This window comes from Strix uralensis, chromosome 13, assembly GCF_047716275.1.
Source record: "Strix uralensis isolate ZFMK-TIS-50842 chromosome 13, bStrUra1, whole genome shotgun sequence".
Classification (NCBI taxonomy): domain Eukaryota; kingdom Metazoa; phylum Chordata; class Aves; order Strigiformes; family Strigidae; genus Strix; species Strix uralensis.
Window position 1 is genome coordinate 15,716,118 of NC_133984.1, and position 26,303 is coordinate 15,742,420.

The 26,303-nt window shown below is 45.2% G+C and overlaps 1 protein-coding gene and 1 long non-coding RNA gene across 3 annotated transcripts in view; both read left to right on the forward strand.

Moving 5' to 3' along the window:
* LOC141949269 (uncharacterized) overlaps positions 1-26,303 on the forward strand; it is a 191,895-nt gene that overhangs the window by 101,494 nt on the left and 64,098 nt on the right. The window lies entirely within an intron of this gene.
* The window catches only part of CAPN6 (calpain 6), a 65,837-nt gene continuing 59,323 nt past the window's right edge, over positions 19,790-26,303 (forward strand). The window contains exon 1 of one of the 2 annotated variants that reach the window (XM_074882654.1): positions 19,790-19,819. The gene's annotated coding sequence lies outside the window, so the exon portion shown is untranslated. Of the gene's footprint in view, positions 19,820-25,041; positions 25,068-26,303 lie in introns of those variants that run through there. The other variant, XM_074882655.1, reaches the window with a different exon arrangement.

Consider the following 26,303-nt stretch of genomic DNA (forward strand, 5'->3'; position numbering starts at 1 on the left):
CACCTGTAAAGCATTTATAATCCTGAAGTTTCTGGGTTAAAGCCTCATCTGGTATAAGATTTGGAGGTAGTTCAATTCCACCAGCTAAATAGCCAACCAAGACTCTACATCTTGAAGTAATTTTGAAAGAGATTGGTAATCGGATTTTTATCTTGGTCCACTCTGCAGTGGGCGATGGAAATAGCTTTTGCCTACCATTGTCTGTGTTTCCTATAACTGCACATTATTTACAATCTTCTCAGGAGCTAGAAACACTAATTGTGTTATTTTCATAGAAAACAGAAAAATAATTCTGCTTAGAAAACAACTTCCACGTCTCTTTTTCACATTTAGCTAACACACACATATGCATGCAAAAAGTCGCGCACACAGTCTAGCTGTTACTTCTCTCTCATTTGTTTGAACAGTACTTTTGAAAGGAAAAAGGGAGGTAGGACCAAAAATTGTGGCAAACAGCAAACCAGTGTTTTCAAGAGGAAATAATGGCATAAAAGTGTTAAGTTTCTCCTTGCCCATATGGATCCTGATGACATTTTTAGGATGCCTTGTGTTTGCTTTTTCATACCTTTGAGGTCAGTGCTGGTCTTCTTGCTACTTCACAGAACACTTTGTGAAACTGCTCTGTAGTGCCATACTGAATCCCTATGCAGATGCTGTTCCAGCGACAGCCATCCCTGGAAGTTGCATCTTCTCTGCAGGGGCACGGTATTGACTTTACAGTATGAGGCTTCTTTATTGCAGTAAGAGCACGAGTGTATTTTGTCATTGACTTCTTCAGTGGTACCCCGCATCCATTCAAGGCAATTGGAGAGTTGTCTTTTACTATAGTAGAAGGAGAATCATTTTTAGAGAAAGGAAGAAAAAATAGGCAAGTAAAGTAGGTATAAATTAAACCAGAAAGTGTCTCCTCAAGCTAAGACAATCCACAACCAGAGAAAAGCTATATAGAGGTGCATTTAACACACATGAGGTGCTGATTGTGACCAAGACAGAACAAAATAGCTTCTTTTTATTAGTGGTGATTTAGGCTCAAAGTTATTTTTCTGGTTGCTGATGGAAGCAGGCTGGAACAGTATTTGGGACTGGTGAGGTTCTTTGTAGAAGGAAATGGATGACAGAAGATGAAGATCTTTTTCTGTCTATCTAGACAAAGAGTGAGGTCAGTCCATGGGACAGGATTAGTGCTTTACGCAAGATACCTAGAAGGCATCCAGCTGAAACACCACCTTAGTGTAATGAGACCAAGAAGGTTAAGACTTTAAGTGCCTTCCAACATGTTTTGGGCTTCAGAAGCAGGACTGTACATGTGCCCAACAAGGTCTAGGTAAAAATGGCCTTGTCAAAAGGAGACAGACTTTGATTCCTGAAATATTTAGCCCATCTCACATTTATTCAACCAGCCCTTGAAAATTATTGTCTTCAGAATCACAGATTTCTTCTGGCTGATGCCTCTGTCCCATCTGTATGAATCTGAGCAGGCCTCTCCATGGAATCTCAGGAAATGTTAAAGCTGAGCCTTGTGTCTCCCAGTGCAGCCACTCCTCACCGACTGTGGAGTGAACCAGGCTGGGTTCTGCTGCATTGGTTATTGATTCTGTCGTTCAGATACTCTTCACCCTCCTTTGCTCCTGGCTTGACATCTGGTGTCTCTCATTCTGGGTGTCTCCAGGTGAAAGGCTGGGGCCAGCAATGTGTATAGACCTCTCATTTTGTTTTGTTTTGTTTCATCTGGAACGGATCTAGTCATTTGATATTTGTCTGAAGGTCTAGGGCCAAGCTGACAAAAAATCATGTTTTAATAGAGGGGAGGTGCTCAGAGATTGTAAGTGGGTGGATGGAAAGGCTTTTTTTCAGCAATGCCACTGGATAGCTGCTCTGACAGAATCCCAGTTGCAGGGTAGGGTACAAATACTATGTCTGCAGGTGAAAATGCAGAGCTTTGGGGTCACAGACCACTATCTGTCCCTCAGGACACTGTTTAGGGAAGATTAAAAACACTGACACCCATTTTCAGCCAATGAGCAAATGAGAATCAAACCTAGTGGATTCAGCAATGGGATTTCAGAGCCATTGGGATTTCAGAGCTATTGGTCTTTGGCATAACTGTGGACGGATCAGGTCTCCTTGTGCCATGGTGTCCCAATGCATAAAGAGCTGATCGCAATACTTACCTCCGTCTGTAAGGTGCTTTGAGATAGGCTGATACAAAGAGCTATGGAAGAACTTGCTCTTGAGATTTATTCATTACTTAGCAAAGTCTAAAAACCTTATAGAAGCAAACTATGGTCCATTGTCTTTGGCAAGTCTTTTCAGGAACTCTGGCTCTCTCAAAACGATGCTGTAAAAACGCTTCATTATTTTACTAATGGTGAAAGACAAGACACATAATTTTTAGTTCCCCCAAAACCCCTGGAGGAGCCAGCAACAACCCTGAGAGCAAAGCCATATCCACATCCAGCAACCCAAATCTCTTATCTGGAGTTGCCTGAATACAGATCCCTGCTGCCCCTCTTTTTGTTACATGTACGTGTACATATCAGGGGCAATTCATGTTACCATTCAAAATGTAGGCCTTGTATTTGTAAACAATGAATAAGTTTAATGATTTCAGTGGCCTTCTACCAAGAAAACAGTGGGCTTGTTGTTGAAAGCTTTCTTGTTTAGAAAGTGTTCATGGCCAGATGGCTTCATGGGAAAGAGTTGCCTTTCAGTTTCATTGCTTAATGCACTTAGTTGAACTAACCTATTCTGGCTCTTGCTCTATATCTCAGTGAACTGTAACTCAGGACTCTCGAGCCAGTTTAGAGCTTCCTTAGGTCTGACAGTTTATCACTCAAACAACTGAAGAAGGACGATGCCCAAAGGGAATTAACAAATCTTTGCAGTAATTAGAGTCTGTCAGCTGAAAAAAGAAAGTTGGCATCATTAGAGAAAGATGCCCTGATGGCCAGTGTCATGGGTAACAAAGGAAAAAAGACTTGTTTCTAAGAAGAATGGTGGGGGGCATTTGTTAGGAGATATTTACTGAGTGATGAGCATGAACTTCACAGAAAATCAAATGGGAGGCAGAGCACTGGAAATGTCAGTGCCATTGATGTGTGGGAATAATAAAAGACAAAAGCCAAGAACTTCAAAAACAAACAAAAGGGGAGGCTGGGGCTAGCTGAGGATCTACAGCTTGGCTCTGGGCAGAAAAGCAGCAGGGGTTCCTGGCTGCATGTTGAGAGAGTTATTGCCCCTGCAGGTATGCAAGCCAGGATGCAGGATATCTGCCACAACAGTCTGTGTCCCGATCCGGATGGCAGAAATAAGGTCACACTTGGCCGCAGGCAGGAGAACTTACTTGGTTTGAAGTTCCTCCCCTGTTCCTGTTTTACTTCTGCCAGCATGTGTCATCCCTAAAAGGGGGAGGGCAAGATCCAGCCCGTTGCTGAATGACAGCACCAACCTGTCGCTTGGTTTTATTTTTATTCCTCCCTATCAGATCAAAAATAGAAATTCATCAGCATGCCCTGGCTTGGAGAAGTACAGGCCTGGCACACTGGGGAATTGCAAGACATGTGCAAGAGAATAATGAGGGCACCTCTGAACCTCCCATCCCTTCCCAGGGAGCTCAGCAAACTCTGGAGAAAGTAGCAACCCACTTGCACCAGGGTGAAAATCCAAGACAGGCTCCTGGAGGAGGTTACCTTGATTTGCTGTGCAGGCAGAGGGGCTGATGGTGATCTTGTCCATGAAATGCCTACCCATGTGGGTAAGAGCTGCTGCATTCAATAATCAATGGGAAGTCCGTGCTGAACAAGGAGATCTGTGTTTAACACTGGTTTTCTCATGAGATCTTTTTTCTAAATTCAGTTGAGTTACAGTGCTTGGGAATTTAAACCTAAAAGGCAAAACAGCTGACTTATCTGAACATATTTTCTTGCTGTTTAGTCTCAGATTTTTTTTTTTTTTTTTGCATAAAGATTGCACCTCTTTGTGTCCGTAGATTCTCAGACGCTCAATATATATAACACAAGTGAAACCCAATACACCTAATTCTCTGCTGCTTCAAACAGGCAGAGGCTCCTCTGTAACTAAGGGAGCTGAATCCATTTGGTCCAAGGTTGGTCTCCAATTTCAAAGATTGATTACTGTCAATAATTCTTGAGTGATTGATTACTTAAGTGCAGATTCAGTTTCCTGGGTGACAGCTGCAGACTTTGCAGAGAAAACCTCATTGACCCCAGCTATAAAGTGATCTCTTGTATGAACCTCTAATAGCAAGTTATATATGGGAGATATTTTGTATAGTTTTATTATAGTTAATGATAAAGTTGAAATAGTTTTCTTTGTTGAAATATCTTAAAACATTTAGAATTGAAAACTAAAAAGGAACCTTAGCAAATCGGGGTGTCCTCTGTATTTTCTGGTTCTTAAGAGTGTTGGCTTTATCTCACTTTACTCTCACTTCAGTCTACCAATAGAAATGCCCTGAGCCCAGCAGGTTTATGGAACTAGAAAGAGCATTTCTATTTCTTCCAGTATTTTTCTACTCTAGTCCCAGCTATAACCAAGCAGAATAGAGATTTATGGTTGGCTTGGTTTTTAGAGAAAAATGTTAACAAATGTCTCTGAACATAAAAAGGAAGGTTCAGTTCATTTTAGGTGACTCATCTAAACTCAAGGCTGCTTTTGATTTTTATACAAGCTGGTTCTTCCATCTCTATTTGCAACAGTTATATCTAGGAAATCAAGATTAATTTGAGTCACATTTGAACAGCAGGGTTGTTGCAGGGCAAAGTGATTCACCTGACGTGCAGTCAGAATGAAACATGTTGGTGGCACTTGGTCAGGGTGGACCTGAACCAAACCCTGGTTCTGAACCCCTGAGTTTCTGAGAAACTCATGTGCAGAGTCAAACTTAGGAAATGTCTATAATGGACCAAATGGACCCTGAGTTGGGGACCAGGCTCAGTTCTTGTAATGAAGAATTTTACCTTCAGAGAATCCCTGTGAAACATTTAGTGGGGGTTTTTTGTTGTTTGGTTTTTGGGTTTGTGGGTTTTTGTTGTTTGTTTTGGTTTTTTATTCCAGCATGTCTGCTTTTCTCCATCCGCTTCCAAGCATTGCAGAGCAGATATGGATGGGTTTTTAATTCACTTCCCTTTGCAGGTGGCAGTTGAAAGGCAGTGATATTCTGTCTCCCTCTCATGCTGACCACAAGGTCACCGAGGGGTTGCAGAACACACAACTTTTTTTCCATTTTTTTTCCCTCTTTACAACAGAAGAGCTTTTTCCAGATTTAGTGTGATGTCTAATGATGTGTCTCCTTAAAAAGAAGAATGTCTAGGGAATTAATTGCACTGCTAATTGGTGTTTATAATAGATAAGGTGAAGCAGAAGTATTGAATGTAAGAACAAGAAAGCCTGTGAGTTATAATTACATGCTGAATTCTGACATATGAAATTGTTGTTAGTTTGCTTCTTATTTAAATGATGTGTGATCCAAGCAGCTTTATCACCGTGGCAGTACTAGTACAGCTGCGATTATCAATTTAGAAGACACCCAGGGTCTTTTAGAAAGAGGAAACCTGTCTAGCCAAATCTCCTATTCTCTGAAATGACGACACATTCCCCTCCATGTTACTCTGTATTTTATGACACTGTCTAGTCTAGAAGCACAGGAAAGGAGTATCAGCTTGCTGACTTTGCTGTTACTAGCCTTTGCTTATTTTCTTAATCACAAATATAATCACAAGCTAGGGTTAGCGACTCTCATTGTATAAGCCTGAGTTCTTCACACCACTCTTCTCTGAAGAGCAGGAACTGCCTTCGCTCACGGCCCTGCGCTCTGCGGCTCTCTCTGAGCTGCAAATCTGCCGACAAGTTGTGTTGAGGGAGGGAGATATGCAGCTGAACTGGAACCTGATCATGGATTACTGTCTTAGGTCATTCATTGAGTTTGTATGATTTCATCATTAATAACAAAGCTGCAATATAATATAACTGAGAGGCCACAATGTATTTTCTATTGTCATTCAGTGGGTGGGGGTTGGAGGGGCAGCCAGGTTTAAAGTTTAGCTGGTATACTTTAAACTCTGTGTACATAACCTTGGAGGACACGTGGGTGGTAAGGGTTCAGTTGTTATTTTGTTGGGATTGATAAATTTCAGTTCGTTTTTGTTTAAATAATAAGGTATTTAATTAATTACATTGTACAAAGAGCTATTAATTTAAATGGTGCTTTTGTTCTCCTAAAACAGATCTATCTAACCTTTCTTTTTGGCAAGCCTGCAGCAATGCTAACCATGTTGACTTTTGTACCTTGGGGGAGTGCATGGAAGGGGAGGGGAAATGCTTTTCTCTTCAGACAAATAATGTTGCCCATAATTAACTTTCTGCTTGGATATATACCTTGAATTCCCTTTACACTGAATTTTTATGTGAAGTTCTCTTAAAGGGACAAAACAAGCAGAGGTTATTCCAAAAGATCTCAACTGTATCATCTTGTAATATATTGCAGCTTTATGCCAATGATTCCTTGCTTACCTGTACACAGTCCATGCATGTTTTGAACTAATTTTGCATTCTCATTTGTGGTGAGTTATTTAGCATCTTAACCACCTTTTGTGCCATTCAACTTGTACAGAAAACATTTTTATTGACGTTTTAAAGGGAGGGGGAAGAAAAGAAAAAAACCCCTTCTGCTCCCTAGATGTAGGTAGAACTCAGTTACTTAGCAAACAGATGTAGATGAGTGGTTGTAGTGTTAGAAATGTTAGCTTGCTCGTGAACAAGCTTTTGAGAGTAAATGCATGGTCCTGTACCTCTTTTCTTAATTAGCTCTTCCTTTCCTCCTGGAAAGATTCTCTCTCTCTCCCTCTCTGTCTTTGTCTCTCTCGTGGTTGTAAAGTACAGATTTGGGCATAAATAAAATGATATACAACGAGGTTTGAAAAGCAGTTCTCAACAGGTTCTCTTGGGGAACTTATTTCTCACAGCGCCTTGCCTTGGCACTTTGATTAGACTCTAACTTTCAAGGCAAAAACAGATGGAGATCAGTCACCTGTTGCCTCTGCTTGAACTGGGGAACAAGTTAAATCTTTGGAAGTTTGCGTCACTGGTAAACATGCGATCTTGCCGATCCATTGCAGCTGAGGCATATGGCACGTGGTGTATTGGCCGTGGCTTTCACACCTGGTTGTTCTACATGGGACTAGTCCCACGGCCCCTGATTTGCGGAGTTTGCACACACTTTTTGATTTTCCTGGATACACAGCGGAAGGGGGTGGGGGATGGTCTATAGGAATTATGTTGGTAGGGGTTCTGTAGACAACTCTTTCTCCACACTCCCAAGCCCTGAGTTGAGTATGCAGGGCTTATTGTGTAATAGCTGTGGTTCTGTTGGCAATGGAGAACACAAAATAGTCAAAGTCTTAGAAAAGAGGGGGTCACTCACAAAGATGGATTTTGTAAGAAACGGACTTAAAAAAACCCCACAAAGCCCTGCCACAAAACCACAAAATGTACCTAGTTCCACACATCTGTCCCCCATGCCTCTTCTCCCTTAACAGAATTTCCTTTTGTTAGAATATTTGACTTTCTAGAAAAAAATTCCATTTTTGTGAGGTGTTGTGAACTGTTTTTACTACTTGTAATAACCATCCCAGGTCTGAGTATTCTTGTAATGCAATGCCATGCAGCAGAGAACCTGTCCACTTTATAGCTTTGCTCTCAATATTTGTTACTCATTGTTTTTTCATCTAAATGTACATTTGCAAGATGTGTGTAATGTCATTTTCAAAAAATAAAATTTGGTTTCAATATTTAGGCCGATAGAAACCTTTCTGATGCTTTTATTTAGCAAGCGTGTTGACTGTGACTTGTGAATTATAGCGGTACTCATTTGTTTTGATTCATCAGCTTTCCCATATCAGTCCCACTTGTACAAATGCAGAAAAAAGACTGGGGAGGAAATTTGATGGCCCTGAATTAATTAAAACCCACATCTGCCTGACTGAAACAGCCCAAGCTGTATAAGACCCATCCTTTTGACTGAAGGGGTGAGCTCAGTGTGGGTCCCACTGTAGGAGATATGGTGCGGGTAAGGGCAGGTCTTTTCATATGTGCAGCACTTCAGTCAAAACCGTGGATTCAAAATAACAAGATCTGGCCCCCATCTGAACTCTGCCTTGGCATCCAGGGCCTGGGTAAGGCCTGTACAGTCTCACATTCGCTTTGGGAAGTTTGGTGAGATTTGAGAGAGATGCTGTTTTTGTCCTGCCTTTGCCTTTCCCACACAGGCCTGAAAAAAGTCCAAGTTCTTCTTTCACAGCTACCCTGTCAGAACCACAGTGAAGACAATAACATTCTTCCTTGTGAGCCCTGAAAAATGTTAATAAGGCTTAGACCTCATTTAATTATATAGTACAAGCGACTTTGCTGTTTGTTTCTGCTTCACATCTGTAGAATTAAAAGTGAGTGTGGTGAGTCAGCTCTGGCTGTTCCTGCTGTAGACCAGGCTGCTGTGAAAGAGCTCAGATTCTTCCCAATGTTTCATGCTTGGATGGAGCTCTTTATCCTTTCTAACCTGTAGTCACCACACATCAGCCCAGAGAGGGCTGTGCTCTTTGCCCTTCCAGAGGAAATGCTATGCCAACTGGCAAACAGCATCGGGGCCACCAACACATGGCCCCACTCGGTCAATTACTGGCACCCACCTGTGATTGTCATGCCATGCTTGGACAGGCCAGCAGCAGCTCATACACTACAATTCTGTTTCCAGTGAAAGAGCACACTAAAAAAAATGCAGTTCCCAGAATAAAACCAGTAGAAGAAAAACACCCTAAGAACAGCCTTTATCTGAATGTGCATGAACTGAAACTGAAGCAAATGTTATCAGAAAAGCAGAACAAGTACTTTAGAAAATACCCTGCTTGTGTCCTTATGGATCCCAAGAGCAAACAAAGCACACTAGTGTCTTTTCTAGGGGCTACATATTAAATGAGGTCACTAAAAAAAATAAGAGGTAGTGCTCCTGCCTGTGCAAAATGTTCTGGAAACAGCAGATTTAAAACCCTCTACCCGCTGTGTGCGTCTATCGCAGCTATTCCAGGGACTCGAGAGTGTTAAGAGGAAACCTAGACAGTGGTAGTGTGGCACCAACAACCAGCACTGCAAACCATGATACTGCTGTCCTAGTATGAATCCCACTGACACATATGAAATGACTCCAGATTTGCAGTCATGTAAATGAGAGCAAAATTAATTTGCCAAAGTCCAGCCTTCCTGCTACATCAGCCCAGGTCTATACAGAAATGTACATCAGGTATCCCTGAATATGTTGTTTCATCAGAGCAGCAAAACAGTGTTTGTTTCCAAAACATCTAGGTTCAAGTGGGTTGGCCATAGGCAGTGTCAGTTGTTTGGACTGAAATACATGTTTTGGCCTGGTTGGAAAATCTTTGGCTGGTCTCTTGACCCAATCGCCATTACTTGATGCTCAGCCATTGCTTGCTGTACAATCTGGTTCCAGTCAAAGAAAACATACTTTTTGCCTGTCAGGCTTGTCAGCTGTAAATGATCCAAGTTTTCTGTGGTTTCTGGCTTTGAATTGCAGCCCAAAATATGGCAGCCAGATCCATGTGTAACAGGACATTTACTGGGCTCTGTCAGCTTAGCTCTGTGAAACGCTCAACACAGTTGTAGCATCAACTCTATGGCTCCCAGTTTATGTAGTGATGTTTAATCTTTTCTGTAAATAAAACACCTTTAAAAGTCAACAAATCTAGATCATTTACATGGTTTCTCCTACAATCTGAGCTCTGTCCCTTGTCCTTCACTGCAGTCATCTGCCTCCCCACCCCAGTGCAAGTATCACTTTTACTGTAATGCAGGCCCTGCACATCTGCAAACAGATGTGACTGTCCAGATGCCCACTGGAAAAAAGTCATAGTACAGCTGTTTGTGATTTTTTTAAAATAAAGCACCAAATCAAAAAGGTTTAATTCTATAACTCTCAAAGTAAATGAAAACTCCAATGACTTGAAATTGTAGGCACTCAGCCCTGTATTTGCAATCTTGTTAATATGAGTATTACTCACCTGGGCTCTGTATGGTGCATCGAACAACTGGACTCCTTGTGTTACGTCTGTATAGGATTATCAAATGTCTGTGTGTGCGTAAGGGAGAAGGAGTAATGGTATACAGAGTATGACTTCATACACACACCTTTGCCACTAAAAATAACAATAATCATTCATTGTTAATCTGTATTTTTTATTCACAAGTAGGTCTACTGAATTTAAAAATTCCCATCAATATTTTACATAAATCTGTGTGCACCAAGATCCCAGAAACATTCCACTTCACAATGACTGTGACTCTGCTGCTCCCTAATCTGCATGTATTAAATGATGCAACATTTTGGTCCATTTATATTGCTTTCCTGGGGTTATAGTGTAGGGTAGTAAGGCACTGAGTGCCCCAGACTCCACTGATGTGTCTGAGAGTGAAAAGCAGGAAAGATCTTGCAAAATATGTTTATCTTTGCATGGTATAAGCAGTGATCAGGAACACAGTTACAGGGACGTGCTCACAGACTGAAACCAGTGGGATAATCAGAGCCTGCAAAGCCTTAAGGGAAGCACATCTCACTGAAGGACACAGTGCTGGCCTAGCAGCAGCATCCCCCCGGCTCCTGTCCAAATTCTAGTGTCTAGGCCACCAGCTACAGCTGGGTTTTACTGGAGTTATTTCTCATTGTGAAGAAGCACCTTCTCCCAAGGACAGAGAAGCACCTTCTCTCTCCTGCTTTGCTCAGGACAGAGTCCACCTGCCAGGCCACCAGTGTGGTGCAAGGTGGCGGAAAATGTGAGAGCCAGCAAAGGATGCTAAATAAGTCAAATCCACTGCTTGCTTGTGCTGGAAGCCCATTTATTTTAAGCATAGGTCTTCCCACAGTTGGTGCACCCAAATGAGTGTTGGCACTCAAGCAGCTGTTTGGAAGAAATTTGTGTTGTTTCTTCTGACAACTGCACTCCAGCCACAATGCGTGTGTCATCTTCTAATTTAAGTGTTCAGAGTTGCTTTTAGCACCCACATACAGTCATGGGAAGTGTCATTAAGCTGGTTAGACCTCTATTCTTCTAGTCACTGTGAGAAACTGACAGCCAGGAAGGCAACCGGAGCTGAGGAGGAAAATGTCCCTGGCAACATGTCAGTTCAGTGACACAGGCTGCCACTCACAGCACTGAGGTTTCACAGCAGGTTTACTGCTTTTAAGGGTATGTGGAGACTGAAGAGGATTTTAGATCACCAGGAATGATGTTCAGCATCTGTGTTCAAATCTTGGTCTTCCTGAGCCCAGGGCAACAAATCATGACTTTGACTACTTTCTCAGGTGCACCCTTTCACCATATGTCATAAAAATCTTGCAATTTAAAAGGTTTCTCTCAGAGGTTGTCACCACAGGTTGGCTGCTTGCTGCTCTCCAGACAACACATCAGTCAGTGTTTGTCCGCCTCCTAGAGCAGAGATGTCCAAATGGATACAAGCACTCAAAACCACAGGGAGATCTTCCAGAGAGCTGAGAAAACACGCCAATGGTCTAAACAAGCCAGTGGCACCACTTTAATTATATCAGTGCTTTATCAGCCCCATTAGACTGATCTGCATCTTTAGTTGCCCTAAAAATTTATGAAAATCTGGACATAGGAGATGTGACTAAGAGCCTACGTACATCATGATGAGTGGATTGAGAGCTGCCCAGCAGAGAAGGACTTGGGGATATTGGTGGATGGAAAACTGACTGTGAGCCAGCAATGTGCACTTGCAGCCCAGAAAGCCAACTGTGTCCTGGGCTGCATCAAGAGAAGTGTGGCCAGCAGGTCGAGGGAGGGGATTCTCCATCTCTACTCTGCTTTCATGAGATCCCCCCCTGCAGTGCTGTGTCCAGCGCTGGGGCCCCCAACATCAGAAGGACATGGACCTGCTTGAGCGCGTCCAGAGGAGGCCACAAAGATGATCAGGGCTGGGGCACCTCCCCTGTGAGGACAGGCTGAGAGAGTTGGGGTTGTTCAGCCTGGAGAAGAGAAGGCTCTGGGGAGACCTTAGAGCGGCCTCCCAGTGCTTAAAGGGGCTACAGGAAAGGTGGGGAGGGACTCTTGATCAGGGAGTGTAGGGATAGGACAAGGGGTAACAGTTTTAAACTGAAAGAGGGGAGATTTAGATTAGATATAAGGAAGAAATTCTTTCCTGTGAGGGTGGTGAGGCACTGGCACAGGTTGCGCAGAGAAGCTGTGGCTGCCCCCTCCCTGGCAGTGTTCAAGGCCAGGTAGGACGGGGCTTTGAGCAACCTGGTCTAGTGGAAGGTGTCCCTGCCCATGGCAGGGGGTTGGAACTAGATGATCTTTAAGGTACCTTCCAACCCAAATCACTCCATGATTCTATGATCACACAGCATGACACGGTGAAGAGATCTGAGCTGTGCAGCACCACAGCACTAGCTTAGGTCCTGAAGGCAGCACAGCTCCCTTGTAGAGCTGGTTGCTGCAGCACTGCACTGATGTGACCTTGGTGCCCTTGGGACACAGGGTAGGATCACTGTAAGACTGCCAAGGCTCTTGGAAGAGAGCACTAGAGCAGCCAGAAAGACCTTCTTCCCACAAGCAGTATGATCTCCTTCGGTTTTCAATTGCTGGTGGAACAGGGGAATTCAACTGCTCTTTTTGGGGACAGGATAGGGACAACAATGCCATTCTCTGACATTTCAGCCCCAGCTTTGCTGAAAAATAAGGAAGCAAAGCCAACCTAAGCTTGTATTACCACAGTACAGCAGCCTGACTGTAACAACCAAAAAATGAAGATGCATACACAGCTAAATCTGTAATCAGCCTGTAAATTATGATTCTTGCTATACTGCCTAGAGAGGTGACCAGCATCTACAGCAGGATGCAGCAACAAAACCTAGATTTTAAATTAACAGATCACCAGTCTGGCCTTTGGAGAACAATGCATTTGTGCACTCAGGAAAGAAAATCTTTGGAAGATGCTGTTCTGTCACAAATTGTTCATGCTTTAATTAAGAAGTCCTCATCAGTGAAGAAGATAACTATGAGATATGTGAGGGGAGGAACACACTTGATCTATAATGAAATCAACTCTCAAATGAGGTCGCCCACCCATGTACTACTGTGCATATGCAGCAGGAAGATGAGCCAAATGCAATGAGATGAGGCCAAGCTTTTGTAGCTTTGCAAATGAATAGGTTGTCCTTTGGGTGGGGAGGGGAACCGAAAGGGGAGGCCATGCAGTTATGTGCTGGGGAACTGGAGAATAAGGGCAAATGCGTCCTCCCGTGCCCTCCTCATAGCTCCTTTTAAAGGACAATTTCCTTATGCTAGTGTCTCATGACAAAGTACTGCGGGACAAGTTCCCAGGCACACATGGGCAAGTACAGCATCCCCCTCATGGCTTATTCCATTAAAGCAGAAACTAAAAAACACCCTCTTGTCCCCTTGACACAGATTTAGATACAGAAAAACAAGTCTGCCCTTAATATCCTTAAATCTTTAAAAGACTCAAGATACTCTGCTGCTGGTCAGAAAGTAGATCAGCTGCGACTTTTAAAAATGTCAGAGAACAGCATTAGGAAAAGAGTAATTAGACCAGTAGGATACTACTCAGGAGAGCTGGTTTCAACTCCTGATGTGGCCACAGGTTTCTGTGTGACCTGGGGTGTCCCCTAGGGCCACAGCCAAAACACGGGACAGATGCCCAAAGCAGGCTTAGAATTTCTTTGCATTTCAGGTGCCAGCAGGAAGGATAATCACCCCGGGCCTTTTGCCCAGGAGTGCAGTGCAACACACACGCCCAGGAGCCCAGCCGCTATTCCTGCAGCAGACCATGAGTGACAGGGCAAACCGAATCCCCTCCCAACTCCTCCTAACGTTAAACGAGGCTTTGATTTAAGCCTGTTTCAGCGGGGCACTGCTCCTAGAGGTCTCAGCTGCTCAGATGGAGAAGGGAAAACAGTTCAGCCTGAGAGCTTTTCTCATGACCCCGAGACAGGAACAGCTTTATCCAAATCCCACCGAGAAACAAGAGTGCTACAGGCAATGTTTTAAATATTTAATGTTTACACAACACCCGGAATACAAATGGCAATTCAAAGAGAAGGAAACTCCTGTCTTCTGTAAGCTCCTTGGGGAGTTTTCTCTTCATGTGTGTTTTTCAGCATGATTGACGTCTGCCTACACAAATGGTAAATGGCAGCATATCGTGTTTCCTGCGTGCCTCTAAAAACATCTGTCTCGTTGCCTTTCTCCAGGGCCCTCGTTGCCAGCATGAGCTCCACACCCCCATGGAGAACATCTGCCACAACACTCGTGGGGAAAAACCTGCCTCTTCCACGGGACCACAGCAAGGCAGAATGCCTTGCCCCAAGTCCCAGCCGGCTGTGGAAGCGGTCCCAGCCTCCAGTCCCTGCGCCGTTTTCTCTCTGAGCACCGCTGGGCACGGCCTGCCCCCACAGAACATGCCCGCGGCCCGGGCCCAGGCTGAGGTGAACCCAAGGGCCACACGATGAGGGCTCTCCTGGCCTTTCGCAGTGCAGGCGACTGGCACTGCCCGCGGGGCCCAAAGCGCCACCCCGCAGAAGAGGCGAATCCCTGAAACTCAACGCCAGCCACTCTGCAGTTCCCCCCGAAAACGCCCGGCGCTCCCCCGCGCCCCGGCACGAAGATGGCGGCGGGCGGTGCCCGGGGCGGGGCGGGGCGGGGCGGGGCCGCCTCGCCTGGCGCCAGCCGCCGCTCGCGCACCGTTGGGCGAGGCCGCCACCTAGCGGGCGGCGGCGGCGCTGCCCGGCCAAGGGTCCCGGTCCGTGAGGCGGCGGCGCGCGCCGCACCGAGATTGGCCTCAAGGCCGCGGGACTCGATCGCCCGCTCCGGCCGCGGAGCTCTTCCCGGGCCCCGGAGCTCTTCTTGGGCCCCGGCTGCTGCGCCGGCCGAGGCAGAATCGCCCCCCGTGGCGGGGACCGGGCCAAAGGAGCGGCTGTCGAAGGGGCTCCTCATGCAACCCTGGTACTGAGCGCTCTTGGACAGCAGGAAGGTGATGAAGCTGCAAGCAGCGTCCTTGATTTATTCACAGCTTCTCGGGGTTTCCAGTTGGGAAGGTGTGGGATGCCCTACCCGCCCAGCCAGAGCTGAAGGGAAGCCCCCTCAGCTCACCCCTCCATTATCTGCTCCCAGTCAGGGTGCTTGGCTCGCTCCATGTGCCCTCACCTCCACAAAGGAGACAGTTCCTGCAAGACCCTTCCTGCTCAGAGAAGGGGTGTTGGTGCATGCAATAGGCTCTGCTTCTTTTACGGGTCTTGCAGGGGTTTACAGGAGGCAGCCAGGGTGCTCCATCAGGGAGCGGAAAGCATGGTGCTGAGCAACGGTTCTGTTGCTGGGGCCTGGGGGAGAGCTGAAGGGTTTCTCTGAAGGGCTCATAGGCAAGCCAGGTTTGTGTCTGTTCAGGGAAGTCCTGGGGCCATTCCCTCAAGCTGTGTGTGCTCTGGAGCCGTGTTCCTCTCCTCCTCTTCAGTCTCCTTTCCACCCATGACCAGCCTGCCTGAAAAATAACTCCAAACACCTGCTTCAAATCTTGCTCCTGCAGGGAACCTGAGAGATGGCAATGCTGCCTTGGTTTTCCCTACTGCCACTCTGACTTGCAGAATTGGGCCTTTTGTTTCTCAAGGTTTAGCAATTTTTCTTATGATTACGGTTAAGGTGGTTGGGGGATAAGTCCTGCCCTGTACAGTGGGTAAAAAGCTTCTCTGACAGCTTTAGCCAGAGGCAAAGCACAGCCCCTTCTGTGCCCTCTGTTTTAGGAGTTGTCTTCCTTTTATTCAGTGCTGTGTAGAAGGTTCACCGCCAGCAAACCATCAGTCTGGCACTGATCCCTTGCTTCAATCCCTCCTGCCATTTCTGCTATGAAGAAAGAATGAAGGGACTTATTATCAAAATCCTAAGATGCAAGCTTGGGATGAGTGATCCAGATTCAAAATGCTGTTGTTGAGTAGAATCAGACCTCAGCTGGTTATACAACTCTGAGAGGTTTTAGTGAATCTTGGTTAGTTTTCAGATTCTATCTCTCGGGCTCTTCTCTGTACAAAACTGCTTAAATTAGAAAGAGTAGAGTAAACATGTAGGATTAAAGTAGAATCACTGCTGGAAACCACCTAATATTTTATTAACAAATCGCCCCATGAAATTAAGTGAATAATAGATGAATATAGCTCTGGTGGGACACGAGAACCTGACAGTGGAGCGTGTTTGCAACGTGATGGGCAGGTTGCAGGCTTGTGTGATAAATAGTCATGAGTGGGGCAAATCCACTGAGACACCTGCAGTAATGGCTCTTCTGACAGGCATGAGAACAGCTATTGGAGCAAAGCAATCTGGAACTAGCCTGAACTGTGAAACCAAAGTCTTTTGGCATGAAGGAGACCCTGCTATTGCATCCTTTGTTGTGAAGAGAGTGTTTCCATAAGAGTAGCTCTCCTGGATCATGGTTGGGTGGGAAGAGAGGAACAATGCTTGGTCCTAGATAGCAGGATGCTGCAGGTACTGAATGAATAAAATGGGGTGGCTTTGGACCATAGCCTGTTCAAATTCTGCTGCTACCACCTGCTTTGGCCATTGTTCAGGATTGTTATGATCTTGCTAATGTTTGCCTTGTTCAGACCTCAGAGATGTGACAGCCCCAGCAGAGCTGAAACAGATGCAGATGGGAAACGTGCCACATTCACTGCTTGGGATGAAGGGTCAAGTTGCTCCCAAAGGAACAGTTTCTTGTTTAGTCACTACAGTTCATTTATTCTAGTAGTCACAATTAATGCTGATACCCACTAGCGTCCTTATTTGAGATACCTCTTAACCACTTCAATAACTGTTCAGAAGTGCTGCCCATTGCCTTGGTAAACCCATAGCTGTTCTGTGTATCCTGCTATCAAACCTTCTGCTGACAGCCCCACAGGAAGGCAGAGCCAGTGGACATTGCCTGGGTCAAAAGAGCCCCTTGTAGTCTCTGGCAGCCATGTTATAAACTGCCCTATTGTAGCACAGAGCTGTGTTCTCCCTGCAGCTGTGGGTGATTCTGCATTAGGCACAGCACCTGTGCTGCAGCCTGGGCTGTGCTGCCCTGTGCCAGGAAGGGTGGTGAGGGGTGATTCCTGTGGCTGGAAGTTGAGGACTGAGGCGTGTTAGAGTTGTCTGTGGATGCAGGGTTGTGCAGACAGCAAGGTGTACCCTTGTAGGGGAGTGCATGTATTTATGGAGGTATGGGGGGGTTCTGAGGGGCAGAGCTAGGTGCTGAGTGTACTGATGTGTGGGAACCACTGTCTTGCAAAGGAGGAAGGTCTGTTGTTTACTTGCGCTGTGATGTGCCTTTACACAAAGAGCCAGCTCTGGGCTCTTGTTTGCCTGTTGAGGGTGCAGGCATGAGTCAGGTTTGGAAAGCAGCAAATCTAGAGCAGGGGAGAGGGTGGTGGGGTGCTGTTCTGGGGGGTGTTAGCAGGCTGTGCAAGACAGCAGTGCAGACATCAGGGACACCTGGAGATGCAACACAGTCATTGATGTGAACCAGCCCAGAGGATTGCGTGATGATGGTGCTCAGGACACCTCCAGCAGGGAGGCTAAAGGCTGCTGGGAACATCCAAGGATTTCAGGTACTATGTTGGAAAGTTAAACTGTCCACAGTGAGACCTCTTTCCAGACCACAGCTGTATATGCAAGCATGTCTCTTTGAATGCTTTGGCATAGCCCCATTGAATTACAAGCTTTTTCTGCCATGGTTTTGCGCTGAGACCAGAGCTGTTGGATTGCTCTCGGTTGCCACCTGTGTGGCTCATCTTGCTGCCTGTCTAAAGGAATTCCTGTCTCTTGACAAGGCTTCCAGCAAGAGCTCCTCCTCAGCCCAGACAAATCACATACAATTCTTGGATTACACCACCACATTTAATACTCATTTGAAAAAGTGCTCACGGTTTTGTTCCACTCTGGATCAAAGGCAGCTACTGTGAGAACACGTCTATATAAGCTGTGAATATTTATTATCAGCTTGCAAAATGTAGAATTTTGTTGTACTCACATGGGATTTTTCATGTTCTTCCCTCAACTGTGCAAATGAATCACAGTGCGCGTGGTGTATATATAGGCAGACGTCAGCTTTTTATTATGATTTAAACTCTGGTCTACTTACTCAGTCATGAATTGAAAACACATGGCTTTAGTATGTAGGGCTTTTTTACTCATTAAATGTTAAAACTGTAAGTGGCAGCTTCCAGGGGCTTTCTGTCCAAATTTCAGGAAGTTGGGTAAGTGCTTTGTAAGAGAGCAAACAGTCCTGCAGCGAACCTTGCAGTACAGAAATTTATGATGCTACTTCCCATTTCATCTTCAGAGTATTTTCTGGCTGTAACTCATCCCCCAAGATCCAAACCTTTAGGCAAATAGGAGATTTGTTGAATAGCAAGATTTGGGAGAAAGAATGGACCTATTTGTAAACTTAGACCAGTTATGCTATAAAATAAGGAGGTCTAAATGGAGGAAGGAAATTGAAGAGAATATTTAAAACTACTGTTACAAATCAAATTTTGTAATGTATTCTGAAATTGTCCTTGTTCAAAAATTGGACTACATTTACTAAAATATAAATAGAAGCCAGATAACGGTAAGACAAAGTGTTATAATCCTCAAATGAGAAAAATTTCATGTCAAATTCATCCAAACGTTTAGGATTTATCCAAAATGAGATTGAGGCTGAGCAGAGTAGGGAGAGAAGTTTGTTTCACCAAAACCGTTTCTTCATGTGAATTTATTTTTGTCCTGTTTTTTATTTTGCCACAGCACAGAGAAATGTATTCTTTTCTGAGTTCTAAACTATGTTGTTACCCCCATGAGGTGATATATCTTCCTTTACTAGCACAGGGAGAGGAGCTAGACAGGGTGAGTGCTTGAGTGAGGATGGGTTGTGAAAGATCTGAGATGAAGAACTGCCTCGCTGTGGTACAGAGCCCAGGAGCAGCTCAGCCTCCTTGGGGCTGAGGCTGGGCACCTATGGAATCTTCTGTGGCTCTCCCAGACAGTGCTTCTTCCCCGCTCAGGCTGTTTTCCCCTCCACAAATGAAACGGGAACAGCAAAATTAGGCAGCTCTAGACTGAACAGCCAAGGCAGGAGAAAGTACCCGGCAGCATGCGAGAGTCATCCCTGAGGCTGCTACAGGCTCACCATGGTGCTCGGAGTCATGGGCTCAAAGTCACTCGTGGGTTTTGCTGCACATCCTGGTCTGCACAACCCCACCCGGCTGTGAGTCCCACAGAAGCCGTGCGTGATTCTTTTCTCTACAGCCTGGACGGGCGGTTATCGGAAGGGACCCACTGAGGCAGAGGCGTTGACACTGGCTTTATGCAAGTGAGGAACAGTGTGCAGCCTAATAAGGAATATAATTTTTTTTCATGGTGCACATTAATCTGCCCTGGTTTTCGTACAAAAAAATGCCTGCAACTCTTGCCAAACAGCCTCGTCTCCTTCTTTAAAAGTTCATTCACAGTTACAGTCACAATCTCAGCTGACAAACAGTTTACTGGGAGTAAACAAGGCTCCGCATTTTGGGTCTGCTTGGAAAGTTTCCTGGTGTCCCTGTGACTCATCACTGGAAGGGTCATCCCACCCCCCCGGTGATGTGATCTTGGTACAGTCCGTAGAGTTTCAGGTTAAGAAGCCGAGGGGATCTTTGTTTGCAGGAGTCATTCTGGAGTTTGATGTGTCTCAGAGCAGGGACAGACCTCAGCAGGTAAGTGCTAGAGGTAGCTTTTCAACTGATATTTACTTGATTCGCACCTTTATCGTCAAGAGGAAAACTCTCTGTATTACTAGTAATGAGCACTTCAGCCAGCACAGTGAGAAAATGCTTTTGTTTACTGCTGTAATGTGTATTTCTTTCAGAAAGTTACATCTTGACTGTATGCTAACCCCGAGCCAAGCGCTCATTGTGATTTATTGCAAAAGCATGGTTGCTCTCATTTCTTCTGGGATAACCAGTCTAACACTAGTCTTCTCTCTACAGGTATCATTAAGATTTATACCGAATAAAGGGAACAGACTGCTAAAGTGTGTTTTGATCTCAGTGCTCATATAGTTCCATTCTCCATACTGTCTCTGATCTTCCACAAATACTGTCAGTTTTCTGTGTGGATTCTTTCACTGTGAAATTCAAGTGGGTATTTTACTTTTTTTGGTTGTTGTTCTTGTGCAGCAGTGATTTTTATACTGTGTCTAAAATAATAGGTAAGTGGATACATAAAATAATGGAGTGGCCTGATAGGGAGCTACCCGTTAATTTACAATAATGGTCTTTTTTTAAACTAACTTTTATGAAAAGGCAGAATGGAGAGATACTGGAATTCTGAAGAAAAATGTTTCCTGTGGTTTCAGCACAAATGCTTGGTTTGAGCAAATCCACTGACGTTGCTGTTAGCGTTTTATTTAGATCTTGTTATAGATCTCTTGTCTTAGGTTAATGTTGATTGTAACAGTTGGCATCTACCATATTAAATTACTTTTAATTCAGAAGTAATTTTAAGTCAAAATTGTACCTCTCTAGTTAGCTGCAAATCTGTCTGGACTTGAGGTTATGGTGGAAGGTCAAGTTTTTTGAAGTATGCAGACACCTGTGCACTTTGGAAAATCCTGTGTGCCCACATATCCTTAAAAATGTGTCACATAGCCACTTTGTGTCTTCACTAAAAAGACTTGTTATATTAGTATAGCTAAAGGATCAAGCTGTGCTAAGGTTGGATGCTGTGCAATATACAGAGCCCTAAACAGGACTCCTTTCACTAGAGCAACAAAGTGGCAGCAAAAAACAAGCAAGTGGCAATTGCTGTCCTGAAACAGAAATGACCACCGTGAATACTTGCTTCTGAGTCCTGTTGAAAAGGTAGCATGTGCTCATAGTGTTGGTGCACAGCTGTTTAGAAAAGCATTTTAATCTTGCTTGTCAACTGCAGGCAAGTGTGCACATGTTGATCTGCAGTGCCATATATTCATCCTTGTACTGTGACCCTGGCTGCTCTAGGAGTCAGAGACCCTCAGAGTCCAGATGTAGGGAGAGTTTTGAATTATTGAATGATGGCTAAGATCTAGCAAGGGACTTGAGCATCTGCAGGGGGACAGAGGAAAATGCTGGGACCTTAAGGCTAAGATGTAGTCTGAAAAACTTGACTGAAGTTACTGCTTAATGTCTAAGCTGTTAAGTGTCACATAGTCCCATAGTTCATGTACTTTCTGTGCCCATAACTTAGTACATGCTCAGTACAACAGAGCTACTCAGTGCACCATGGATTTCCAGCTGTGGCTGCCAAACAAGTTGTGCCTCTGGCTGAGCCCCTCAGGGTCTTGGTGCAAGAGGCCTTCCAGCAATTTGCTTGTTATGTGTGGACAGGACCAAGAGTCACACAAAACACAGTGGCAAAACCCCCCACTTTTCTAGTTTGTTTGCAGGCAGTGAGGCAGCATGAGCTACTTTTTGATAGCAGTAGCCGCTGCCTGAGAGCCTTTGCCGAGAAGTAGTTCTGTGGTGTGAGCAGAGTCAGACTGCTGGGCTCCCTTTTGGGGACCAGCCTTGGCACCCAGCCACAGCCCTTCCTGCTGCAGAGGTGCATGGCAGGGGAAGGTGAGCTGGGACTGTGGCTGAGCTCAGTCCCTGGTAGCCTGGTTCTCTCAGCACTCAGGTGAATTGAAGGAAAGGAGCCCTGGGTTTTTGTCTCTGCTCGCAATGATCTTGAAGCATTTCAGCCAGTGAAGGTTTCACCTGGAAATCAGTCAGTTGGAGGCAGAAGTCCGCTCTGCTGCTGACTCCATTCCTTTTTAAATCTTTGCCTTTGCCCAAGTGGAGAGAGAAAATGGTTAAAAGCTATTTCACAGGCAGCTACGCTAGGATAAACTCTCACAGAAAAGGCAAGGAGGGGAGAGAGGGATTAAAGCCAGAGTTTACCCTCTCTGAGTGTGTTCTCCCAGGACTTTGACTGGTTTTGACTATGAAATCAGCATTGTACCACTGAGTAATCCCATGCACACATGCGTGTTGATTTTGCTCAGTTTTCAAACTGAAAAGATCACACACACCCCTGACCATCAGCCCTACAAATTCAGCCTCCCTCTGCTCATGCCAGATGGAGTCATTCCCCCTTGGCCATGATCACCTGTAAGTGCAGCTTTTCTCAGCTGCTGTTTGCTCCCCCTGTCCAGCCCCAGCCGGGTCAGTTCATGCCCCCGAAGGCTGGAGCAGCCATGCTTCCTGCTGTGGGCTGGGGGGGCTGCAGTGTGCAGTTAGCCAGCACCTTGCACCCCAAAGGGCTGCAGAGCGTTTGCAGGGCGTGAGCCCCGACTCCAGCATTCCCTTCTTGAAGGGTAGAAGTGGGCTTGCATTTTATCTAGAAAAGAGGTAGGAGAGAGAACAAACTGTGAAAATCAATGACAAGGTTCCTGGTGGAGCTCCTGCACAGCTCCTGGGCTTGTGGAACAGCAGGCTTGGTTTTGAATCAACACCCACCCTCCTGAGCCATCTTGCTTGGACACAGGCTTTGCAGCATGAACTGCATTCTTGCTCCCAGCTAAAGTGCTATAGAAAGTCTCTCTGTCCCAGTGAGACCTGAGAGAAAGGTTTGGTTAAGCACCATGATGTTGCAGTACCAGTGTTGTGATCAATTTTATTGTAGCCAGCTGATTCTACCAGGCCTTGATGCTGTCCATGAAAGCAAACAGGTTGTAGCCAGTCCTATTCCTGGTGTCCAGTTAGTCTCCCCTGCATTTCTGCTCAGAAGTGATAGGATGTGGGCAGATATTCTCAGACAAAAACGTGTGAGTTTTCCTCTCTCTATTTTAAAGCTAAGTATGGCAAAACGGCTCAGCAGAACCATGTTGGCACCTTCCTGTTTCTATGAGACGACAAATGCGTTTCCTTCCCTCAGCCAATTCTTCAGCTGAGCTGGATAGAGAAAACTTTATATGCCTTTTAAAGTACTGAGTTACAGAGGCCATAAAATAGTCAAATTAACCTTATTTTGTTGAAAAATCCAAAAGCTGGATGAAAGAAGGGCTAATGCTATACAATCATGGTATCCCCAGAGAACGAAATAAAACTCGGTATTTCATCCAAGCAGGAAGAGCATTGCAGTCCAAAACAACTGCGAAGCCCTGGGACCATGGTCATTAAATACTGGACCGGGCACTATTAAATTATCCTGTGCAGTGAATTTAATTCAAATTGAATATGCTCTTATTAATGCAATTGCATATCCACACAATACAGATTTAACACTGACTTTATACTTTTAGATGGGCTGATGCAGAAGAAGGGAGGATACCCAATCCAGCATAAATACTCCCAGTGCATTGAACTGTTTATGGAATTTGAATGAGTAAATTTCTCCAGTAGTGATGCCCTATGTTATGGACTGTGATGCTTCTGATGCATTAGTAGCAGTGGAACAGCCAAGATTACAAAACCGCAACATATGTGAAGCAGAAGCTTTTCAACTGCTTTAAATTCCACTGCACTCTTAATGCAAATTTGCAAAGTCACTGCTTTGTAAGGACCTGTGATGATTCTGCATAGGAAGAGAAGGCAATAACCTTTTCCAGCTGGAGACCTGGAAGTGCCTTGAATTAGTTTCACAGAAACCCAGTTCAGAGTAATTTAAAGCTTTTGGCTGCAGGGCTGCTTTTTTGGAAGCACTCACTGATTTGATTGCTCTGAAGCAAGCCATGAGTTTGGAGAAAGATGTTTGGGAAAATACTAAACTATATTTGCAAACAGTTAAATACTTGAGTCCCTGCTTTGCTGTCACAGTCCAAACAGTGGCTTTGAGGTCTGATGATAAGTCACTATTGAAAGAACAGAGTTTAGAGTTGGGAGGTTTTTGTGCATTCTCAAGACAGGCACACAACTGCAGTTACAAAAGAGAAACCCAAGAACCAGGTGTAGGCTGTTATTGGTAAGGCTACTGTTTGCATAAAACAAAAGCAAGCTTGGTATTTGCAAATCGATAATAATCTTAACACTGGGATGCTACCCCAGAGCACAGCATGTGCTGTGTGAATCCTTTCTGGCATCCCTCCATGGTCTTCCCAGACAGGGGCTCCTGGAACAGCTAGAATGTGGTCCCAAGGCTGGGGTGTGCTTGGGCAGTTTCATCTCAGGATCCACTTGCTGGAAGAAGCAGCTTCATGTTCAAAGCATGTTCAGCTGCAGCCTTAAATACTGGCTAGAAATGCACTTTGCCCCTTTAGTTCTGGTGCTGTACATGGAAATTCCTTCGAGTCCTGCAACTGGAAGAAAAAAGTGGGGTGCGTAATAAAATCTATGTGTTACAGCACACCAAGCCTCTTCCTTGAAGAGGAGTTTCATCTAGAACCGAGGGTTCACTGCAGCTGCTTGGCAGTGTTTGCCTTTGGGACTGAAAGCACTGTTTTTTGTGGAGGCAAACCCAGCTCTGTGCCAGCTCTGTGCCACCCCTGCGCCCCTCCTGCAGGGATGGGAGTGGGAGGGATGCTTTTGCATGCAAGCTAGCTCACTGCTGAGGGCTGCAGTTGGCTTAACAGCTGCAGTAACTTCTCCCTCAGAATTTTTACCCTGTGTGTCGCTTAGTTACACAGAGTAACAAAGATGGGCTGAGAAGAGATGACTTCTGTTAGTTTTTGTGTGCTTATTGCATGAATTTAATGGTAGCAAGGGTGTAATTTTCCCTCACACGCCTGTCTGGACAGTCAGTCTTGTTTGTTGTGGATCTTCTATGTAGCACATAGGGAAGAGAAATTATAAGACAGGAAAATGTGAGTGTAAAGAAACACTGTTGGGCAGAGGAAATAATACTTGAAGCGCATCTTAATGCTCTTGTGAAGAAGTGGATTTCAAGTGAATGTCCCTTTAATTTAAGGCTGCTAATAACGCCAGGAGCTGGTATTTGCCACTGGGTTGTGTGTGATTTAGCTGTACTCTTGCTGGCTTCAACAGGAGGAAGCATCTCTGAGTATTGACTGTAAGTAAAAATGAAATGCTTCTGTTGTCAGGCTGAGGAGGGGACTCTGGGAGTAGAGCCTGATCGAAAAGGAGACCTGTGCTGGCTCGTGTTCACTGTTCTGCTGAAATCCTTTTTCTGATCAAAATAGGAATCTCACTGGAAAAAGAGAGGGTCAGAGAAAGACTTTAAAGCTCAGTGGTTGAAAGCTGAGAGATGTGGGACCTGCTGTACTCCTGCTGATATCAAGGGGAATTGCCACTGTGCTGTAGAAACCTTGGGGTCAGCTGTGGAGCTGTTGTGCCACCCAGAGAGGTGAAGTGCTGGGGAGCTCAGCTCAGGGGCTGGAAAAAATAAAAAGCAAAACTGTAATTGTATATGGCCAGGGAAATAAACCAAAAATATAAGAATGGCTGACCTGTAGAGCTGTTTGGGGGTTTCCCCCACTGCCTCTCTCTTCTGTCCCTCCCCTGGAGGGGTCTCTTTCTCTCTGCAGAGCAGCAAACTCTCCAAACTGTGGTATGGTGTTTTTAGGACTGTGCTTCTTAGCCCTCGTTACGCTGTGCACAGCTCGCTCTCTATCACATGACAGCGCAGGGAGCCCTGGAAAGAGCTGCTGCCAAGCTGTGCTAAGTGTTTCTTCAACGCAGCTGTACGTTATGAGCGTCAGCCAAACCAGAGGTAAATCAGGGTGCAGAGTAGGGGAAGCTGTGCCTCTGCATACTGTGAACTTAAGAAAGGAGGAGGGAGGGTGGTTTTTAGTTTGGGAGCTTTGATGTTCAACTGAAGGTCAAAAACTGGGAGCTGCTTCAAAAATAAACCTTGGAGTGGGAGCCAGGTGCTTGCTGTCTGTCTCAGCCAGGTTAGGCCATGTCCTGGTAGGTGAACACTCCAGGTCAGGAGAGGCTCAGCTGAGGTCCTCCATCCTCAGTGCTCAAACCACTAGGTTATTATGTAGAAACTGCATTTATATTCTTGATTATGGACTTTCCAACAAGAAAAAGAGACTTCTGTTGCGTTTCAAAAGGGGTGGGTTTGGGTTCCTGTGAAAGTGGGTTCTTACTAGTTCATCAGATGGTGATGGGACTTCAGCTCCAGAGCTCAGTGTCTCCTGGGCGGATGGAAAGCAGCTAGCAGCCAGGCTGGGCAGCCCTGGGAGCCCGAGACCCTTTCTACAACAGGCACTCAGTCATTTGCTCAGGGTGGTGCAGGGAGCCTGGAGAGGGGCGGGTTAACAGCTTGGAGAGAAGAAGCCTT